The sequence below is a fragment of the Oncorhynchus masou genome, chromosome 28 (genome assembly GCF_036934945.1).
Source record: "Oncorhynchus masou masou isolate Uvic2021 chromosome 28, UVic_Omas_1.1, whole genome shotgun sequence".
NCBI classification, from domain to species: domain Eukaryota; kingdom Metazoa; phylum Chordata; class Actinopteri; order Salmoniformes; family Salmonidae; genus Oncorhynchus; species Oncorhynchus masou.
Window position 1 is genome coordinate 18,565,420 of NC_088239.1, and position 22,567 is coordinate 18,587,986.

The following is a 22,567-nucleotide window of genomic DNA, read 5'->3' on the forward strand; positions in this document are numbered from 1 at the left end:
ACACGACTCCATCAACATCATTAAGTTTGCTGACGACACAACAGTAATAGGCCTGATCACTGACAATGATAAAAAGGCCTATAGGGAGGAGGTCAGATAACTGGCAGTGTGGTGCAAGAACAACAACCTCTCCCTCAATATGAGCAAGACAAAGGAGCTGATCGTGGACTACAGGAAAAGACAGGCCGAGCAGGCCCCCATTAACATTGACGGGGTTGTAGTGGAGAAGGTCGAGAGTTTCAAGTTCCTTGGTGTCCACAACATCAACAAACTATCATGGTCCAAGACAGTCGTGAAGAGGGCACGACAAAACCTGAAAAGATTTGGCATGGGCCCCCAGATCCTCAAAAGGTTCTACAGCTGCACCATCGAGAGCATCCTGACCGGTTGCATCACCACCTGGTTTGGCAACTGCTCGGCATCTGACCGTAAGGCGCTACAGAGTGTAGTGTGAACGGCCCAGTACATCACTGGAGCCAAGCTTCCTGCCATCCAGGACCTATATAATAGGCAGTGTCAGAGGAAAGCCCATAAAATTGTCAGAGACTCCAGTCACCCAAGTTATAGCCTGTTTTCTCTGCTACCACGTGGCAAGCGGTACCGGAGCACCACGTCTAGGACCAAAAGGCTCCTCAACAGCTTCTACCCCCAAGCCATTAGATTGCTAAACAATTCATAAAAATAGCCACCGACAATTTACATTTACCACCCCCCCCCACCCCAGTACGTTGCTGCTACTCGCTGTACCTATGCATAGTCACGTCGCCCCCACCTACATGTACAGATTACCTCAACTAGCCTGTACCCCTGCACACTGACTCGGTACCGGTGCTCCCTGTATATAGCCTCGTTATTCTTATTGTGTTACTTTTTATTATTACTTTTTATTCGAGCCTACTTGGTAAATATTTTCTACTTCTTGAACTGCACGGTTAAGGGCTTGTAAGTAAGCATTTCACGGTAGAGTTCTCACTTGTTGCATTCGGCGCATGTGGCGAATAAAGTTTGATTTGATTAGGGTGTGGACCACGAGTACATGCATAAATCATGCCGCATGTCAACATTAAAGGCTAGTGGTGTGATGGTGAGGGGTATGTTTTCATGGCACACATTGGGCCCCTTGATAAAAGTGGAGCAGCATTTGAATGCCACAGGATATCTGAACATCCTTGCCAATCAAGTGCATCCTTTCATAGCAACAGTGTATGATTTGCAAATTGGATTTGCACAAGACTAGGATTGTCTAGGTTCCACGAACATGACAGTGAATTTAGTTTACTGCAGTGGCCTGCCCAGGCACCACATCTCGATCTAATTGAGCATCTGTGGGATGATATGGAACCAGTTATTTGGAGTAGAGAAACTGTTGCAGGCGTCAAATGTCAAAGCGTTTAAGGGTACGTTTAGGTAGTAACTCCACATTTTTAAGGTCAGGGATAAATGTAGGCATTAACTCCAAATTGTTCCAGTAAGGGTTGAGGTTTGGGAAAGGCTTAAAACTAAAATCTCAAAAACAACTTTCTATTTCTGGATGGAAACTTGCGACCTTTGGAATCAGAGGCAGATGCTTATATCCATCCTCTTCCACAATGCCCTCGCAAAACCCAAACCTACTCGAAGGTAACAACGCTCACTGTCGCCCCTAGTGGACGATTTCCACGTCATCTACCAACGCCGAATACTGACCTGTGTCACGGGTGACCTGGCTGCTACTTTATGTATGTGTTCGTGACTCCAGTGTCTCTTTTTAAAGCTCCATGTCAGGTGGGGCCCTTCCATTGGACCATGGCCCTGTGTAACTTAACTATGCCAGGTGTTAATACCCAGGCACAACTGGCAGCAGTTAGCACCTCACTAACTGTGTATCAACCAGGAGCCCACCACGGTACAGCACTCTCGTTCCAGATTCCTCTTCTGGTACTCCTTCACACACAAGCTTCCGATGGCAATAGTTTCAGGGGATTTGTTGTTGTTGTTGTGTTTTGATCCAAGTACAATACAATAGAGTAGAAACAGCCCTCACCGAATAATTCCCCAATTTGAATTAGAATGTAACTACTGTGAGAATGTACTGCCAGTGTAGTCTCACTGCAGTATAATCAAATAACACAGTGGTTTAATGCATACTACCAAATGAAGCTTTGAAATTCATTTAGCGAAAGGTATTTGAATAACTGTGATCCTGAATCATGTGTCTCAAATCATCCCTTAGGGAGGCTACCCACAGGCTAAGACTGGTTCTAACTGTAACCATACGAGTCATAGGAGAACTATCCATGTTTTCAGGAGGTTTTGGGTAGAAAGGGTTGTGTTAATCAGTGAGAATGTGGGCCACACTGTCCTGAGGCTTATGCCTTCCACCGTTCATGTGATTTATCCACACCAAAATGCTCTCATTTTGCATGGATGGGCAATGTAACCACGCAGGGTGTGAAGGTTAGTGTGTGCGCGGGTGTGCGTGCGTGCGCTTGGGTGTGCGTGCGTGTGCATTTGGTTGCAGTTTCATATTCAGTTGCCACAACAGTCTTTGCTTGGATACAGACGACAGTGTTTCAGACTATTTTTTGGACTCGGAAGCAGATTCAAATGTCAAGTCAAATGTCAAACGTCAAATGTTATCAAACACAATATTGAGATTTCGTTTGGCAAGATATCCTAAAATGTCTGTGGTCAAAGGTATTGGTTGGTCGTACTTGGATGACTCATGGCTATTGGCTCGACAGTGTCTGGACGTAGAGGACTGGAAGTATGAGTTGATGAAATACCAATCAACAGTGCATGAAAGTCAACCCTTTTGGTATTTTGCCCTTGACATTTTGCTGTTTCTCCTCTCTGTCATTATGTCACTAGCCATCGAGAGAGTGGGAGGCATGAAAACAATATTTGCTCCAATGCTGTTGGTTGTAAGGCGTTATATCATATACATAAGAGAACACAAAGGCTTTTACTAAGTTGACAAAGGGTGTGTGTGCGTGTGCATGTGCGTGCGTGCATGTGCTGGGCCTGTAGAGACAATGGTCTATTTATAGTGAGTAGTCAACTCATGTTGCTCCCCACCTAGAGCCAGGGTAGGTATGCAGCTATTTAGCTATGCAGTACAGATGACACTATGACCCCAGAGCTACCTGCTGAGTGAGCTCATACTAATCTGACCTCATCCAAGATGACCGCCCAGGCCCACAACTGACTTCAGAGTTGCCTGACCACTGATATTTGTTATTCCCATAATGGTAAAGGTTGAGAGTAGAGTAATATGATGCTAGACCTGTGGTTATAGGAGCATATTCTACATTGAGCGCTTGCTTCACTATACATTGATGTACTTGGTGAAGGATAACAGACCATGTTGAGAATGAGAGTGGGACAGGGAGAGAAGGAGGGGGGAGGACTGGCGAAGGGAAAGTGGATATTATTAAAGCACTAATTAAATGTCCCCGTCTGCGTCTAAGCAGGGTTAGGATGTAAATCTCCTGGTGGCCTGGACCCAGGTGGTGGCTTTGGAGGTGGCTGGGTCTGGGTCGTCTAGACCCAGGTGGTGGCTGGGACTGTGGTGATGCCTGGGACTGGGTGGCCTAGACCCAGGTGGTGGCTGTGGTGGCTGGGACTGTGGTGATGCCTGGGACTGGGTGGCCTAGACCCAGGTGGTGGCTGTGGTGGCTGGGACTGTGGTGATGCCTGGGACTGGGTGGCCTAGACCCAGGTGGTGGCTGTGGTGGCTGGGACTGTGGTGATGCCTGGGACTGGGTGGCCTAGACCCAGGTGGTGGCTGTGGTGGCTGGGACTGTGGTGATGCCTGGGACTGGGTGGCCTAGACCCAGGTGGTGGCTGGGACTGTGGTGATGCCTGGGACTGGGTGGCCTAGACCCAGTTGGTGGCTGGGACTGTGGTGATGGCTGGAACTGGGTGGCCTAGACCCAGGTGGTGGCTGTGGTGGCTGGGACTGTGGTGATGCCTGGGACTGGGTGGTCTAGACCCAGGTGGTGGCTGTGGTGGCTGGGACTGTGGTGATGGCTGGGACTGGGTGGTCTAGACCCAGGTGGTGGCTGGGACTGTGGTGATGCCTGGGACTGGGTGGTCTAGTCCCAGGTGGTGGCTGGGACTGTGGTGATGGCTGGAACTGGGTGGTCTAGTCCCAGGTGGTGGATGTGGTGGCTGTGACTGGGATGCCTGGTTTAGTTTGGTCACCCAGATGCTGGGTCTTAATACTAATACGGTGTTATAATACCCACTGGGTGCTGCAGACTGGACACTAATGAACATGGAGGCGATGGTGGGGGAGGACGTGAGGAGGAGATGGTGGGGGAGGACGTGAGGAGGAGATGGTGGGGGAGGATGTGAGGAGGAGATGGTGGGGGAGGACATGAGGAGGCTATGGTGGGGGAGGATGTGAGGAGGAGATGGTGGGGGAGGACGTGAGGAGGAGATGGTGGGGGAGGACATGAGGAGGAGATGGTGGAGTAGGATGTGAGGAGAAAAACAGAACAGCACTGTTTAATGAAAGCTTAAAATAAAGCTTTAAGGCGAAGATGTCTGGCTTATAATTCTGAGGTCTATTAATGTCCCTCTCTGTCTTTAGGAGTCATGTTATTCACACTACACATTTCTACCAATCAGAGGCGTATGAATCAAGCTAAATGGCATCGTTAACTATCATGGGCGCTTAATGTTTTCTAAGTGCATCATTTCATTATAAAAAGCCTCAAGTGGACTGGAAGAGTTGTCTTTATGGTTCACTGGGCACCTTTATTGACTGCTGTGTGTTTTGTGGCAGACTTGGGCACTAGACTCTCCTCCACAATTTACTCTCCTCTCTTCTCTGACACAAATATACATTCATAACACTACTGAGCCAAACTGAGCTGTGCTGGGCTGACCTGGTAACGAGTACTTTAAGAAAATATCAGAGCCAGCATAGCATGGTTCGGTTTGGTTGTTGTATTGTGAAAATGCTATTGGAGAAGTATAACCCCTCTCTCCATTCTAATATTGCCACTACCTACACTATACAATAGACACATTCGATTGTGTTATCCTTTATCCAAGCCCTAGCAGGATTATGCAAAACAATCGAGGCAGACAAGTTTAAAACCAGAACATAGAACACGCACAGAATGTAGGCTGCACCACATGTCACCACATGACATGAGACTGTCTCAAAGGCTCCCATTTTGTCACGTGTAGCCAGGGCCATCCCCTAAAGCAACAGGTGAAATGTCAGTCCTGTGTCTAAACAGGTGAAATGTCAGTCCTGTGTCTAAATAGGTGAAATGTCAGTCCTGTGTCTAAACAGGTGAAATGTCAGTCCTGTGTCTAAACAGGTGAAATGTCAGTCCTGTGTCTAAACAGGTGAAATGTCAGTCCTGTGTCTAAACGTCTAAACAGGTGAAATGTCAGGCTTGTGTCTAAACAGGTGAAATGTCAGTCCTGTGTCTAAACAGGTGAAATGTCAGTCCTGTGTCTAAACAGGTGAAATGTCAGTCCTGTGTCTAAACAGGTGAAATGTCAGTCCTGTGTCTAAACAGGTGAAATGTCAGTCCTGTGTCTAAACAGGTGAAATGTCAGTCCTGTGTCTAAACAGGTGAAATGTCAGTCCTGTGACTCAACAGGTGAAATGTCAGTCCTGTGACTAAACAGGTGAAATGTCAGTCCTGTGACTCAACAGGTGAAATGTCAGTCCTGTGACTAAACAGGTGAAATGTCAGTCCTGTGTCTAAACAGGTGAAATGTCAGTCCTGTGTCTAAACAGGTGAAATGTCAGTCCTGTGCCTAAACAGGTGAAATGTCAGTCCTGTGCCTAAACAGGTGAAATGTCAGTCCTGTGACTAAACAGGTGAAATGTCAGTCCTGTGTCTAAACAGGTGAAATGTCAGTCCTGTGCCTAAACAGGTGAAATGTCAGTCCTGTGCCTAAACAGGTGAAATGTCAGTCCTGTGCCTAAACAGGTGAAATGTCAGTCCTGTGACTAAACAGCTGAAATGTCTGTCATGTTTCTAAACAGGTAAAATGTCAGTCCTGTGACGAAACAGGTGAAATGTCAGTCCTGTGACTAAACAGGTTCAACCCAGAGTCCTCTGTGAGATAAGCAGTGGCTTGTAACATATTGGCGAGGTTCACGCGGGATTGCGCCAACCTTTCCTGCCCCCCCCACACACACACACACACACACACACACACACATTGCACATGCTGTACACACACACCCCACACACACACAAACCCGCACAGCCCACATGCCTGTGTGTGTAACCGTCAAGGCCTTCTGTGCCCTGTGTCTCGGAGCAGACACAGATGCCCTAGGCACCCTGAGTCACACTGCTCCAGAGTCGGTGTGGACTGTAGCCACAAGTGTGTGTAATGCAATAAGCATTGCATGAATGATATAGCAAGAACGTGACCACAATATCCAGAGGGATGTGTCCCCAAAAAAGGATGGGATATGGTTAGTGCTGTGACACACACATTATCCAGTGGCAGAATGATAATGATATGACAATGTTCATGTTCATGTTTTCTGTTATAAAAAGTTTTTCTGTTATGACTATGTTTATTCTAAATTAAATTATGGGGAGTTGTTTCAGTCTTTGAGTGAGAGAGAGAGAGAGAGAGAGAGAGAGAGAGAGAGAGAGGGAGAGAGAGAGAGAGAGACTTATTTTGTACATAATGTAGGCCCTCATCCACGTCATTCGCAGGAGGAAAAGACAGAGGTATCATGGACGATGGTCCGGGTGCCTTGTAATGATCTGTCGCCGAGAGGGTAATGTACCTTTACCATGGGTCCTATCAATCAATAATAAAATAGACAAACTACAAGCACATGTATCCTACCAACGGGAAACAGGAAAATGCTCATCCGGAGACTGCGCTCCTTGTGGTTGGGGACTTTAATGCAGGGAAACTCAAATCAGTTTTACCTAATTTCTATCAGCATGTTAAATATGCAACCAGAGGGAAAAAAAACTCTAGACCACCTTTACTCTACACACAGAGACGCGTACAAAGCTCTCCCTCCCCCTCCATTTAGCAAATCTAACCATAATTATTTTCTCCTGGTTCCTGCTTACAAGCAAACACTAAAGCAGGAAGCACCAGTGACTCGGTCAATAAGAAAGTGGTCAGATGCTAAGCTACGGGACTGTTTTGCTAGCACAGACTGGAATATGTTCCGGGATTCTTCTGATGGTATTGAGGAGTACACCACATCTGTCACTGGGTTCATCAATAAATGCATTGACGACATCGTCCTCACAGTGACCGTATGTACATACCCCAACCAGAAGCAATGGATTACAGCAACACTGAGCTAAAGGGTAGAGCTGCCGCTTTCAAGGAGCGGGACTCTAACCCAGAAGCCTATAAGAAATCCCACTATGCCCTCCAAATCATCAAACAAGCAAAGCATCAATACAGGACTAAGATTGAATCGTACTACACTGGCGCTGACGCTTGCAAACTATTACAGACTACAAAGGGAAGCACAGCCACGAGCTGCCCAGTGACACAAACCTATCAGATGAGCTAAATTACTTCTATGCTCGCTTTGAGGCAAGTAACACTGAAACATGCATGAAAGCACCAGCTGTTCCAGACAACTGTGTTATCACGCTCTCCGTAGCCGATGTGAGTAAGGGCCAGACGGATTACCAGGACGTGTACTCCGAGCATGCGCTGACCAACTGGATACTGTGATGAGCGATTTAGTTCAGGTTATATTTATGCTGCCCTGGGTCTCAGAGGAAAGCAGACAGGCCCTGGGTCTCAGAGAGGGAAGCAGACAGACCCTGGGTCTCAGAGAGGGAAGCAGACAGGCCCTGGGTATCAGAGAGGGAAGCAGACAGGCCCTGGGTCTCAGAGGAAAGCAGACAGGCCCTGGGTCTCAGAGAGGGAAGCAGACAGGCCCTGGGTCTCAGAGAGGGAAGCAGACAGGCCCTGGTTCTCAGAGAGGGAAGCAGACAGGCCCTTGGTCTCAGAGAGGGAAGCAGACAGGCCCTGGGTCTCAGAGAGGGAAGCAGACAGGCCCTTGGTCTCAGAGAGGGAAGCAGACAGGCCCTGGGTCTCAGAGGAAAGCAGACAGGCCCTTGGTCTCAGAGAGGGAAGCAGACAGGCCCTGGGTCTCAGAGGAAAGCAGACAGGCCCTGGGTCTCAGAGGAAAGCAGACAGGCCCTTGGTCTCAGAGAGGGAAGCAGACAGGCCCTGGGTCTCAGAGAGGGAAGCAGACAGGCCCTGGGTCTCAGAGGAAAGCAGACAGGCCCTGGGTCTCAGAGAGGGAAGCAGACAGGCCCTGGGTCTCAGAGAGGGAAGCAGACAGGCCCTGGGTCTCAGAGAGGGAAGCAGACAGGCCCTGGGTCTCAGAGGAAAGCAGACAGGCCCTGGGTCTCAGAGGAAAGCAGACAGGCCCTGGGTCTCAGAGAGGGATGCAGACAGGCCCTGGGTCTCAGAGAGGGAAGCAGACAGGCCCTGGGTCTCAGAGGAAAGCAGACAGGCCCTGGGTCTCAGAGGAAAGCAGACAGGCCCTGGGTCTCAGAGAGGGAAGCAGACAGGCCCTGGGTCTCAGAGGAAAGCAGACAGGCCCTCGGTCTCAGAGAGGGAAGCAGACAGGCCCTGGGTCTCAGAGGAAAGCAGACAGGCCCTGGGTCTCAGAGAGGGAAGCAGACAGGCCCTTGGTCTCAGAGAGGGAAGCAGACAGGCCCTGGGTCTCAGAGAGGGAAGCAGACAGGCCCTTGGTCTCAGAGAGGGAAGCAGACAGGCCCTGGGTCTCAGAGGAAAGCAGACAGGCCCTGGGTCTCAGAGAGGGAAGCAGACAGACCCTGGGTCTCAGAGAGGGAAGCAGACAGGCCCTGGGTCTCAGAGGAAAGCAGACAGGCCCTGGGTCTCAGAGAGGGAAGCAGACAGGCCCTGGGTCTCAGAGAGGGAAGCAGACAGGCCCTGGGTCTCAGAGAGGGAAGCAGACAGGCCCTGGGTCTCAGAGAGGGAAGCAGACAGGCCCTGGGTCTCAGAGAGGGAAGCAGACAGGCCCTTGGTCTCAGAGAAGGAAGCAGACAGGCCCTGGGTCTCAGAGAAGGAAGCAGGGAGGCCCTGGGTCTCAGAGATGGAAGCAGACAGGCCCGGGATCTCAGACAGGGAAGCAGACAGGCCCTGGGTCTCAGAGAGGGAAGAATGGAGGTCCTGGGTTTCAGAGAGGGTAGCAGGCAGGCATCGGCTACACTCTTAGAAAGGTAAGGTCTCCCCATAGGAGAACCCTTTGAAAAATCATTTTTGGTTCCAAGAAGAACTCTTTAAGTTCCTGGGAAACCCCTTTGGAACCCTTTCCACAGAGTTCTACCTGGAACCAGAAAGGGTTCTACCTAAAAAGGGTTCTCCTTTTGGGACAGCCACTTTTTTCTAATAGTGTTGACTGCTGCCTCCTTAGGGAGCTATGGGGCTACACTGCTGCCTTGTCATTCAGGCCTCAGCACCTCCAAGGCCCCGAAGGCTACCCCAACATATTTATTTTCTCTGTATTCTTGTCTAGTCCTGAGCTACCCTCTTCTGATGCATGCTCCTTGCTTGGTTCATTCTGTTTCTTTGCCCCAATACAGCAAGTAAGTGGTTTGGTTTGAGCCCCAGGTTGTTGTTATACAGAATGTTTCAGGGTCTATATATACATGGGCCTATGTATACATATACCTGTAATCTGGAGCAGGTTAGCTATTTCAAACTGGCCATCTGGCATTTCTGGCAAATGGGCTGGTCCATTTTTAGCCCAAAAACGATTTAGTTTTTTGCAAAATTGTCATTATTTGGCTAATAATGGGGGCCTCAAGGTGAAAAATGGGCTGGTGTGTTAGAAATGCCAGGGATGATTACTGGTCCTAGTCCACCCCTGGCATCAGGGACCCATTTTGTGAAAGCAAATTCATCAGAGACCCCTCATAATATCAGAACACATCTCCTACTTAAAGGAAAATTCCAACCAATAACTATCTTTTGGTATTTTCTTAATTAGTCCATTGTTGATGCATCATACTGGGAGGATTTCTGTACTTTGAAAGTAACACATCTTGAAAACTTGATTGCTGACAAGCTTAACATTTTGGGACTATGTCAACAATGGAGTAATGAAATATATACCAAAATATTGTTCTTAGGTGGAGTTTTCCTTTAAGAATGTCATAAGAATAGCATACAAGCAGTTTTACTATGACTTACTATGATCTTTTTGCTGCTTTAAAGCTAATTCCGTGCAATTCTATACATTTGACGATGGTGCAGATAAAAACATTTGCAATTACAGTGCATTTATGTTCAAAACATTATTTCTGGGGAATACCATTGTGTCGTACTGCTTTGGGAACTGCTGATCGAGAGCAAATGCCGGACCCAATCGAAACTAATTGGTACAATCCGACTAAACGAGTTGGGCTCAGGTGGGATGGGACTCCCAACATTTTGTAATCCTTGATTGATGAATGCATCACAGTTTTCGTGCCTTCCCCAGTGATCTGTGAGGCTGTGTGGGTGTGTGTGTGCTGCAATTTTAGAGCGTTTGTGGGTTGAGGTCTTCATTTGGCGATATTGCCTCTGGTCTCGAACAGTGTCAGGGGTCCAAGGTTGCAGGCTGGAGAAAGGGGAGGGACTCCGTTCATATTGAAAAGTTTCAGTTTTAATTTGAAGTGCAGGAGTAGAGTGAAATGCCTTTCTTGCAAGCCTTAAACCCAGCAATGCAGTAATCAATATCAATGTAGCACTAAAAATAATATAAGGTATAACAAAAACACACAAGAAATAAAAATAAGAAATAAAATCAAAAGAAAGTAAGAACCTATATACAGGGTCAGTTACAATACCATATTTCCCATGTACAGGGATACTGGAGTGATGGGGTAGATATGTAAGGGGACAAGGCATCAGGATATATAATAATCAGAGTAGCAGCAGCGTATATGATGTGTGTGTGTGTGTGTGTGTGTGTGTGTGTGTGTGTGTGTGTGTGTGTGTGTGTGTGTGTGTGTGTGTGTGTGTGTGTGTGTGTGTGTGTGTGTGTGTGTGTGTGTGTGTGTGTGTGTGTGTGTGTGTGTGTGTGTGTGTGGAGTCAGTATAAACATGTGTGCACGTTTTGTGTGTGTGAGAAAATGAAGTGTGTGTGTGCATTTGCGTGTTGGCGTGTCAGTGTGTGTGTGAGTGTGTAGAGTTCTGTGAGAATGCATAGAGACAGAGCAAAAAAATACAAGGGTCAATCACTTGCGGTGAGAATCAAAGACAACAGTCTATGGCTTGGGTGGCTGGAGTCTAACAATTTCCAGAGACCTTCCTTTTACACCGCCTGATATAGAGGTCCTGGATGGCAGGGAACTCGGCCCCAGTGATGTACTGGGCTGTCCGCACCACCATCTGTAGCGCCATGCGATCAAGGGCAGTGCTGTTGCCATACCGAGCAGTGTTGCAGCCAGTCAACATGCTCTCAATGGTGCAGCTGTATAACTTTTTCAGGATTTGAGGGAAAATGTCAAACCTTTTCAACCTCCTGAGGGTGAAGAGGCACTGTTGCGTCTTCTTCACGACTGTGCGCGTGTGGACCATTTTAAGTCCTTAGTGATGTGGACACCGAGGAACCTCCCAACCCTTTCCACTCCAGCCCTCTCAGTGTGGATGGGAGTGTGCCCACCTTACCAGTTTCCTGTAGTCCACGATCAGCTCATGGGTCTTACTGACGTTGAGGGAGAAGTTGTATCCCGGGACCACACTAATATGCATGTAAATATCTCATGGTTCAAAGTGGAGGAGAGATTGACTTTATCACTACTTTTTTTTGTAAGAAGTGTTGAAATACTGAATGCACCGAGGTGTCTGTTTAAACTACTAGCACACAGCTTGGACACACATGCATACCCCACAAGATTATGGGACTATGGGAGGCGTACATGGGACTATGGGAGGCGTACATGGGACTATGGGAGGCGTACATGGGACTATGGGAGACGTACATGGGACTATGGGAGGCGTACATGGGACTATGGGAGGCGTACATGGGACTATGTGAGGCGTACATGGGACTATGGGAGGCGTACATGGGACTATGGGAGGCGTACATGGGACTATGGGAGGCATACATGGGACTATGGGAGGCGTACATGGGACTATGGGAGGTGTACATGGGACTATGGGAGGTGTACATGGGACTATGGAAGGCGTACATGGGACTATGGGAGGCGTACATGGGACTATGGGAGGCGTACATGGGACTATGGGAGGCGTACATGGGACTATGGGAGGCGTACATGGGACTATGGGAGGCGTACATGGGACTATGGGAGGCGTACATGGGACTATGGGAGGCGTACATGGGACTATGGGAGGCGTACATGGGACTATGGGAGGCGTACATGGGACTATGGGAGGCGTACATGGGACTATGGGAGGCGTACATGGGACTATGGGAGGCGTACATGGGACTATGGGAGGTGTACATGGGACTATGGAAGGCGTACATGGGACTATGGGAGGTGTACATGGGACTATGGGAGGCGTACATGGGACTATGGGAGGCGTACATGGGACTATGGGAGGTGTACATGGGACTATGGGAGGCATACAGTACTACATAGAGTCATGACTACATGGAACTCTATACCACATCAGGTGACTGATTTAAGCTGTAGAATCAGATTCAAAAATACAGATGAAAATATACCTTTTGGAACAGTGGGGACTGTGAAGAGACACACACACAGACACACACACATGATAAGACACACAGTCTACACACACGTACACATGGATTTTGTATTGTAGACATGAGTTAGTAGAGTAGTGGTCTGAGGGAACACACTTAACGTGTTGTGAATGTTGTTATGAAATGTAATGTCATGTAAAATGTTAAATTATGTGTAACTGCCTTAATGTTGCTGGACCTCAGGAAGAGTAGCTGCTGCCTTGGCAGGAACTAATGGGGATCCTTAATAAATACAAAAACACTGCCAGGTCACTGACCTCCTCCCTGTGCGCTTTCTCATCAGCAAACTTGATAAGGGTGTTGGCGTCGTGCGGGGCCATACGGTTGTGGGTAAACAGGGAGTACAGGAGGGGAGTAAGCAAAGCGCACAGTCCTGTGTGGCCCCCGTGTTGAGAGTCAGCGTGGCAGAGGTGATGTTACCTATCCTCACCACCTGGGGCCAGCCCGTCAGGAAGTCCAGGATCCAGTTGCAGAGGGAGGTGTTCAGTCCCAAGGTCCTATGCTTTGTGACGAGCTTGAAGGGGACTATGGTGTTGAATGCTGAACTGTAGTCAATGAACAGCATTGTCACATAAGTATTCCTGTTATCTAGGTGGGGGAGGGCAGTGTGGAGTGAAATTGAGATTGCGTCTGTTGGAGCTGTGTGCAAATTGGAGTGGGTCTAGGGTGTCTGGGTTGATGTGTGCCATAACTAGGCTTTCAAATGACTTCATGATTACAGATTTGAGGGCTACAGTGTTTTAGTCATAGTGGCATGAAGCCTTAGAGTTTTTGGGAACAGGAGTGATGGTGGTCAGCTTAAAACATGTGGGGTTTACAAACTGGGACAAGGAGAGGTTAGAAATGGTTGTGAATAAGCCTGTTAGCTGATCTGCGCATGCTCTGAGAACACACCCTGGAATACCGTTCAGCCCCGTGGCCTTGTGAGTGTTGACCTGATTAAAGACTTTTCTCACATCGGCATTTGAGAGTGAGATCACCCAGTCCTCTGGGTCGGTGGGAGCCCTCTCGCACGGCATGGTGTTGTTATTGTCGATGCGTACATAAAATGCATTGAGTTGGTCTGGTAGAGAGGCATCGTTGGGCAGATCACAGCAGGGTCTTCCTCTATAATCCGTAATGGACTGTAGCCCCTGCCACATGCAGTGGGTGTCAGAGCCTTGGTAATATGATTCCACCTTATTACGGTATTGTCCTTTTGCTTATTTGACTTGTTCCTGTCCTCAGCCGTAGCCTCAGGGTTTTCTGTGATAGCCCTGTGAGCAGTAGCCCTGTCCCAACCTCAGTGTTAATCCAGGGCTTTTGATTGGGAAAGCAGTGAACCTTCAATGTGGGGACAATGTCGGCGATGCATTTCCTAATGAAGCTGTGGCTGTTGACTGTTAAAGGTGATTTATTCTAAACGCTGGGTTTAATCCTTGGCTCGGAAAGGCAAAAAAAACGTTTTTTTGTTGTTGTTATGAGTGCAGTACCTTGACATGATGGGTGGGAAGTTGGTTCAGTGTGTGTGTGTGTGTGTGTGTGTGTGTGTGTGTGTGTGTGTGTGTGTGTGTGTGTGTGTGTGTGTGGGTGTGTGTGTGTTTGTGTCACACACACACACACACACAACACACACACACACACACACACACACACACACACACACACACACACACACACTGAACCAACTTCCCACCCATCATGTCAAGGTACTGCACTCATAACAACAACAAAAAAACTTTTTTTTGCCACAACCACACCAACATCGCAGGAGATTCCAAAAGCATGTAAATGAATCCATGTGAATACGGACCCACCAGTCCCAACGTTGAGCGTCAGATTTTCTCAGGGAAGGGATTTGTTGTTATTGGCACAGTTTATTCTGGTCCCTTATGCCATGAGGTGATGTTCACCACCAGGGATGTGGTGACATTGACCTGTCATTGACCTGGCTACATGTGACAAAATATGTCACTGCTGTAATAGCAGAGTTGACGCCAAAACATGAATTCCCCCCGGTTTCTAATTGATTTGCTGCCTTTTATGTTTTTAGAAATGACACCATAACGTGGTAGACTGCTAATGGTTTGACTGATGTTATGTCAGAGAAAAATATTAGCCACAGCATGGTAAAAGCCCTCAAGTGAAAGGTCAAATGCAAATTGGTAAAAAAAATCTATAATATCTGCATGTGTGTGTGTGTGCACAAGTACAGTATGTGTACTATATATATATATATATATATATATGCTTTTTTTTGTATTTTTTGTGTGTGTGTAAATCATGAAGCACCCGTACAAGGCCCAGTACTGTGCATTCAGAAAGTATTCAGACCCCTTGACTTTTTCCACATTTTGTTACATTTTGTTACGTTACAGCCTTATTCTAAAATGGATTAAATATTTTTTTCTACACACAATACCCCATAATGACAAAGCAAAAACAGATTTTTTTAAATTTTAGCAATTCTATTAAAAATAAAAATGAAATATTACCTTTACATAAGTAATCAGACTCTTTATTAATGCACCTTGGGCAGCAATTAAAGGGTATGACGCTACAAACTTGGCACACCTGTATTTGGGGAGTTTCTTCCGTTCTTCTCATCTGCACAGCTATTTTCAGGTCTCTCCAGAGATGTTCGATCGGGTTCAAGTTCGGGCTCTGGCTAGGCCACTCAAGGGCATTCAGAGACTTGTCCCGAAGCCACTCCTGTGTTGTCTTGCTATGTGTTTAGGGTTGTTGTCCTGTTGGAAGGTGAAACCTTTCCCCAGTCTGAGGTCCTTAGCGCTCTGAAGCAGGTTTTCATCAAGGATCTCGCTGTACTTTGCTCCATTCATCTTTCCCTTGATCCTGACTAGTCTCCCAGTCCCTGCCGCTGAAAAACATCCCCACAGCATGATGCTGCTACCACCATTCTTCACCGTAGGGATGGTGCTAGGTTTCCTCCAGATGTGACGCTTGGCATTCAGGCCATCTTGGTTTCACAGACCAGAAAATCTTGTTTATCATTGTCTGAGAGTCTTTAGGTGCCATTTGGCAAATTCTAAGTGGGCTGTGATGTGCCTTTTACTGAGGAGTGGCTTTCATCTGGCCACTCTACCGTAAAGATGGAGTGCAGCAGAGATGGTTGTCCTACTGGAAGGTTCTCTGTCACGAGAATTTTCAATCCCAATGATAATAACTATTAATCAATAGCTTTGACCAATCCCCGAGGTTTGTAAGACCATGGGTGTATTAATAATTAGGCAAAGACTCAGCTTATGCAAAAGATTAGTACCGTTTATTCAAAGAACGTTCTAAAGTCTATTATACAAAGACATCCATTTTACAGCTGCGCACATACTTCCACACAAACAGTAGGTATTCTAAGCGCATACTTCCACACAAACAGTAGGTGAGTTTTATCCTTCTCCATAGTTCTCACCATTGTGTATCACTACCCAGCCGACAGTTCCATTCCCCCGAGATTAGGGAAACCTTGAGAAGTACTCCCTATGCTATCATAAGTTCCTCAGAGGCCTAGCCAGGTCGGTCCTAACAGAGTTGAACTGTTCTCGTTTTTTTTCTTCATCACACACATACAAGTTCAAATCCTAAGCTACGCCTTGCTCAGACAGTCTGTGTTTTTCCACTATACAGATACATTGTTTAATCTAATTCTGACTAAAACTACACACATCATCAGATAATAATTTTATGATTATAATCAATTTCATACAATTAGAATGTTTCAGAGTGGAATTATTTTATCATTATCTTTCAACATATACATTATTTTATCATTCTCCCATCTCCACAGAGCAACTCTAGAAGTCAGTCAGAGTGACCATCGGGTTCTTGGTCACCTCCATGACCAAGGCACTTGTCTACCAATTGCTCAGTTTGGTCGGGCGGCCAGCTCTAGGAAGAGTCTTGGTGGTTCCAAACTTCTTCCATTTAAGAATGATGGAGGCCACTGTGTTCTTGGGGGACTTCAATGCTGCAGACATTTCTTGGTACCCTTCCCCTAATCTGTGCCCCGACACAATCCTGTCTCGGAGCTCTACTGACAATTTCTTTGACCTCATGGCTTGGTTTTTACTCTGACATGCACTGTCAACTATGGGACCTTATATAGACAAGTGTGGGCCTTTCCAAATAATGTCCAATCAATTGAATTTACCACTGGTGGAATCCAATGAAGTTGTAGAAACATCTCATGAAGGATGTGAGCTCAGGGTCTGAATACTTATGTAAAGGAGGTATTTCTGTTTTTTATTGGTAATAAATTTGCCAAAATTCTAAAAACCTGGTTTCACTTCGTCATTATGGGGTATTGTGTGTAGATGGATGGGGAAAAATAAACAATTTAATCAATTTTAGAATAAGGCAACATAATAAGGTAACATAACAAAATATGGAAAAAGTCAAGGGGTCTGAACACTTTCCGAATGCTCTGTATATTATGTAGCTCTCATGACATTATGCTTGGAGATACTGGAATAATAGCATACAGTCCAGTACTGTAGAATCCAGCCGACCTACTGCATCTACAGTATAACATCACATGTAATTAGACAGTTAGAGGAAGCCAGATTAACCATTTGATCTCGACTCAGTCATCGACCGTCATCTCGCCGTGGACACACCTCCCAGTCAATTTGGCTAAGAGCACCACACTTAGAATTATTAAAGAGCCAACAAGAGGGCCCTTACATGATTAACATAATTACATCATAATTAAGTGAAAGAAAACACTGGGATGGAGGAAGTCTAATGAGAGATCTAAAGAAAAGGATTTTTCACCAAGACTCTGTGTGTGTGTGTGTGTGTGTGTGTGTGTGTGTGTGTGTGTGTGTGTGTGTGTGTGTGTGTGTGTGTGTGTGTGTGTGTGTGTGTGTGTGTGTGTGTGTGTGTGTGTGTGTGTGTGTGTGTGTGTGTGTGTGTGTGTGTGTGTGTGTGTGTGTGTGTGTGTGTGTGTGTGTGTGTGGATATGTATAACTATACTTGTGGGGACTCCTGTGACCAACTGTGGATGTTTTGTTGGTCCCCACAAGGTCAAATGCTATTTCGAGGGTGGTTAAGGTTTAGGGTTAGGAGCTAGGGTTAGTTTTAAGGTTAGGAGCTAGGGTTAGGTTTAGAGTTAGGTTAGGTTTTTGGGTTAAGGTTATGGTAAGGTTTAGGGTAAGGGTAAGGGTTAGGGTTAGGGGTTAAGGAAAATAGGACTTTGAATGGGATTGAATTGTATGTCCCCACAAGATTAGCTGCACACGAATGTGTGTGTGTGTGTGTGTGTGTGCGTGTGTCCATCCACACACGTTTGGCATTGAACAAGTGCTCCTCCTACAGGGGAAGCCAATATACTCTCTCTCACTGTCATTAGCTGCATAGACAACTGATTGACTGGCTGACTTATCACCAGCTAAAGAGCATCCCATGGGAAGAAACTATCTATCCATAGGGTGTTTGTGAGTCCGTATTAATCCCATTCAGAATTCCACTTTACAATATATCCAGTAACCAAGTTGGCTGTACAGTCGTTCTTTTTCCCTATGGGCTACCGCCCCGTAGCACTCACTTCCGTCATCGTGAAGTGCTTTGAGAGACTAGTCAAGGACCATATCACCTCCACCCTACCTGACACCCTAGACCCTCTCCAATTTGCTTACCGCCCAAATTGGTCCACAGACGATGCAATCTCAACCACACTGCACACTGCCCTAACCCATCTGGACAAGAGGAATACCTATGTGAGAATGCTGTTCATCGACTACAGTTCGGCATTTAACACCATAGTGCCCTCCAAGCTCGTCATCAAGCTCGAGACCCTGGGTCTCGACCCCGCCCTGTGCAACTGGGTACTGGACTTCCTGATGGGCCGCCCCCAGGTGGTGAGGGTAGGCAACAACATCTCCACCCCGCTGATCCTCAACACTGGGGCCCCACAAGGGTGCGTTCTGAGCCCTCTCCTGTACTCCCTGTTCACCCACGACTGCGTGGCCACACACGCCTCCAACTCAATCATCAAGTTTGCGGACGACACAACAGTGGTAGGCTTGATTACCAACAACGACGAGACGGCCTACAGGGAGGAGGTGAGGGCCCTCGGAGTGTGGTGTCAGGAAAATAACCTCACACTCAACGTCAACAAAACTAAGGAGATGATTGTGGACTTCAGGAAACAGCAGAGGGAACACCCTCCTATCCACATCGATGGAACAGTAGTGGAGAGGTAGTAAGTTTTAAGTTCCTCGGCGTACACATCACAGACAAACTGAATTGGTCCACTCACACAGACAGCATCGTGAAGAAGGCGCAGCAGCGCCTCTTCAACCTCAGGAGGCTGAAGAAATTTGGCTTGTCACCAAAAGCACTCACAAACTTCTACAGATGCACAATCGAGAGCATCCTGTCGGGTTGTATCACCGCCTGGTACGGCAACTGCTCCGCCCACAACCGCAAGGCTCTCCAGAGGGTAGTAAGGTCTGCACAACGCATCACCGGGGGCAAACTACCTGCCCTCCAGGACACCTACACCACCCGATGTCACAGGAAGGCCATAAAGATCCTCAAGGACAACAACCACCCGAGCCACTGCCTGTTCACCCCGCTATCATCCAGAAGGCGAGGTCAGTACAGGTGCATCAAAGCTGGGACCGAGAGACTGAAAAACAGCTTCTATCTCAAGGCCATCAGACTGCTAAACAGACACCACTAACATTGAGTGGCTGCTGCCAACACACTGACTCAACTCCAGCCACTTTAATAATGGGAATTGATGGGAAATGATGTAAAATATATCACTGGCCACTTTAAACAATGCTACCTAATATAATGTTTACATACCCTACATTATTCATCTCATATGTATACGTATATACTGTACTCTATATCATCTACTGCATCTTTATGTAATACATGTATCACTAGCCACTTTAACTATGCCACTTTGTTTACATACTCATCTCATATGTATATACTGTACTCAATACTATCTACTATATCTTGCCTATGCCGCTCTGTACCATCACTCATTCATATATCTTTATGTACATATTCTTTATCCCCTTACACTTGTGTCTATAAGGTAGTAGTTTTGGAATTGTTAGCTAGATTACTTGTTGGTTATTACTGCATTGTCGGAACTAGAAGCACAAGCATTTCGCTACACTCGCATTAACATCTGCTAACCATGTGTATGAGACAAATACAATTTGATTTGATTTGGGCTATAGTAGCCACGCAATGGAAATTGATATTTAAATTAAAATGGACACATTCAGCATAATAGCCAACATAGCATAGGACTAGGAAATATAATTATCTACCACTATTTGAGCTATATGATTAACCTTCGTATTAACTTAATGTATAAGGTTTAGCCTAGCATTATAGCACTATACTGTAGCTTAAATTATACTACCCATTGGTAACTCTTTAGTGGGGATTTCATTGTAACACCATTGGGATGGATGGAGATTGGAGGAGGGGTGAGCCAGCCAACTACAACACATATACATAATATATTAACAACTGTAAGTGCTATTATTGTGCAGTGGAAATGTCTAGGAGCAACAACGGCTTAGCTGCGAAGTGGTAGGCCACACAAGCTCACAGAATGGGATAGCCGTTTGCTGAAGAACGTAGCGTGTAAATATCATCTGTCCTCCGTTGCAACATTCACTACTGACTTCCAAACTGCCTCTGGAAGCAAAGTCAGCACAATAATTGTTCGTCAGGAGCTTCATGAAATGGGTTTCCATGGCCGAGCAGCCGAGCAGCCGAGCAGCCGCACACAGGCCTAAAATCGCCATGCGCAATGCCAAGCGTCAGCTGGAGTGGTGTAAAGTTTGCCTCCATTGGGCTCTGGAGAAGTGGAAACGCAGTCTCTGGAGTGACGAATCACGCTTCACCATCTGGAAGTCCAACGGACAAATCTGGGTTTGGCGGATGCCAGGAAAACATTACCTGCCCCAATGCATAGGTCCAACTGTAAAATTTGGTAGAGGACGAATAATAGTCTGGGGCTGTTTTTCATGGATCGGGCGAGGCCACTTGTTCCAGTGAAGGGAAATCTTAACACTACAACGTAATGACATTCTAGGTGATTCTGTGCTTTCAAATTTGTGGCAACATTTTAATATCAGCAACTCCATAATAATGGCTATGGTTTTGGAATGAGATGTTCGACGAGCAGGTGTCCATATACTTTTAGCCATGTAGTGTGTCATCATGCGAGGTGAGTGTGGGGATTTGACACACAATCATCTCACCAGTGTCATGCCGGCTAACAGGCAACTCATGGTTGACGCAAGAGTCAGCATCGACCATAAACAGTCTATGTTGTACTATTGAGTTATTTGTGCTGTTGTGGGATGATACATGAGGTGTTGAGATGTGTCTCCTGTAGGCTGTCTTGAAATGGGGGAGCGTCGTGTGTAGATTTGTTGTGTTTGTAATTTTTTAAGGTCAACCTTAGCCTGCAAACTTAAAAGGGAACGTTCTAAAATGTTCAACATGAAATTGATCATCTCCAGCACCACTGCAACATCAACATATGTGAAAACAGCAGGTTTTATAGTTTCAAAATAACAATAGAAGGAGCCACTGATGACATCATTGATTTTAAACAGCTATGGCAAGCAGGCAAAGGTTAGTAAGTAAAGCCCAGTCCCAAAAATCTGCCTACACCCTCAGACACCTCTTCTTGATCTCATACAATTGAATGAAGATGGTTATTCAGTGGACCCTATGGTGTTTTGCTCTATCACTCTCTGAGATGGCAGCATGGCATGGTGGTGGTGGTGTGTTTGTAGGACAAGTGTAGTGGGGCAGAAAATAGAACAGCCAGACACCTAATTACACCTGTCGCAGCGGGCACCAAGTGTGGCTAGACCAGCACAGGGTGTCCAGGGCTGTGTCGCCTCCAACTTCCATCCTCAAACACACACATGCACACACATACATGCACGCATGCACACATACACACATACGCTTATGGTTTGTTCCCCTGGGTAATATGGGGACACGCTAGACACTTCCACATAACATGTTTTTTTTCCCTTTGCCAAAAGTAGTGTGAAATCTCAGAACCATAGAACATTGTCAATGTTGATTGACGCTGGCTGCAAAGATATACAACATGCATGGTTACCAAGAAACAGATGAATGACATGACAATTCATTGATTTGGATTGATTTGATTGATGCGTTGGTACAACATCAATAAGCCTTTGGAGAAACACAGAGAGAACCGTCTCAGGTAAACCCAAAACATGCATTTTTGGTGTAGGATGTTTCATTATTATAGGCCCTATTAAATCAGTGTTTCATTGTGAAGCTCGTGTTAGGATGTGGGAAAAAATCTCCATTTGACTACAAAATTATGTTTGCAATCATTACACGATGGTAATGAAATTCCATCATGAAACCGCATGCACGGTTGACATTTACTAAACCGAGGAAAAGTGGCCCTGTGTCTAAGGGGCTATGGTTGCCATGTGCAAATTCAGGCAGGCAGGCACGCAAGCATGGAGGCACGCGGACAGATGACCCCCCCCTCCACACACACACACACACACACACACACACACTAAACACACACAGCCCTACAGCCCAGAGGAGCAGGTTCTCTTGTTTAACATGGACATGGAGAGCTTCTGTTCCCGTTGGAGGCTGACATTTAAAACCAGGCCCAAATCACACCTGCTGTTTACATTCCTAGTGTTACACATCATGGCCCTTCTCCGTGCACACTCTGCCGCTTACAGGGACCAGACCTGCCGGCTAGCGTTTTATAGCTATTTGATCTAGCAGTCTGGTTTACTGTAAGATGTTGTTTGTCACTAACTTTTTAATCAATGTGAAAGTAATAACATCTTAATTGTCCAATAAAGC

At 46.5% G+C, this 22,567-nt stretch overlaps 1 protein-coding gene across 1 annotated transcript in view; it reads left to right on the forward strand.

Moving 5' to 3' along the window:
- Window positions 1-22,567, forward strand: part of scn5lab (sodium channel, voltage gated, type V-like, alpha b) — a 279,945-nt gene that overhangs the window by 210,421 nt on the left and 46,957 nt on the right. The gene's annotated exons all lie outside the window — the stretch shown is intronic.